Source organism: Cetorhinus maximus, chromosome 13 (genome assembly GCF_964194155.1).
Source record: "Cetorhinus maximus chromosome 13, sCetMax3.hap1.1, whole genome shotgun sequence".
Lineage (NCBI taxonomy): Eukaryota > Metazoa > Chordata > Chondrichthyes > Lamniformes > Cetorhinidae > Cetorhinus > Cetorhinus maximus.
In genome coordinates, this window is record NC_135891.1 from 736,964 (window position 1) to 737,746 (window position 783).

Here is a 783-nt window from a genome sequence, read left to right on the forward strand (position 1 = left end):
TGTGGGGTTTTTGGGGAGGGGGGTTCTGTGTGGGGTTTTTGGGGAGGGGGGTCTGTGTGGGGTTTTTGGGGAGGGGGGGTCTGTGTGGGGTTTTTGGGGAGGGGGGGTCTGTGTGGGGTTTTTGGGGAGGGGGGGTCTGTGTGGGGTTTTTGGGGAGGGGGGTCTGTGTGGGGTTTTTGGGGAGGGGGGTCTGTGTGGGGTTTTTGGGGAGGGGGGTCTGTGTGGGGTTTTTGGGGAGGGGGGTCTGTGTGGGGTTTTTGGGGAGGGGGGTCTGTGTGGGGTTTTTGGGGAGGGGGGTCTGTGTGGGGTTTTTGGGGAGGGGGGTCTGTGTGGGGTTTTTGGGGAGGGGGGGTCTGTGTGGGGTTTTTGGGGAGTGAGTGAGGGGGGTCTGTGTGGGGTTTTTGGGGAGTGAGTGAGGGGGGTCTGTGTGGGGTTTTTGGGGAGGGGGGTTCTGTGTGGGGTTTTTGGGGAGGGGGGTTCTGTGTGGGGTTTTTGGGGAGGGGGGTTCTGTGTGGGGTTTTTGGGGAGGGGGGTTCTGTGTGGGGTTTTTGGGGAGGGGGGGTTTGTGTGGGGTTTTTGGGGAGGGGGGGGTCTGTGGGGTTTTTGGGGAGGGGGGGTCTGTGTGGTTTTTGGGGAGGGGGGGGTCTGTGTGGGGTTTTTGGGGAGGGGGGGTCTGTGTGGGGTTTTTGGGGAGGGGGGGGTCTGTGTGGGGTTTTTGGGGAGGGGGGTCTGTGTGGGGTTTTTGGGGAGGGGGGTCTGTGTGGGGTTTTTGGGGAGGGGGGT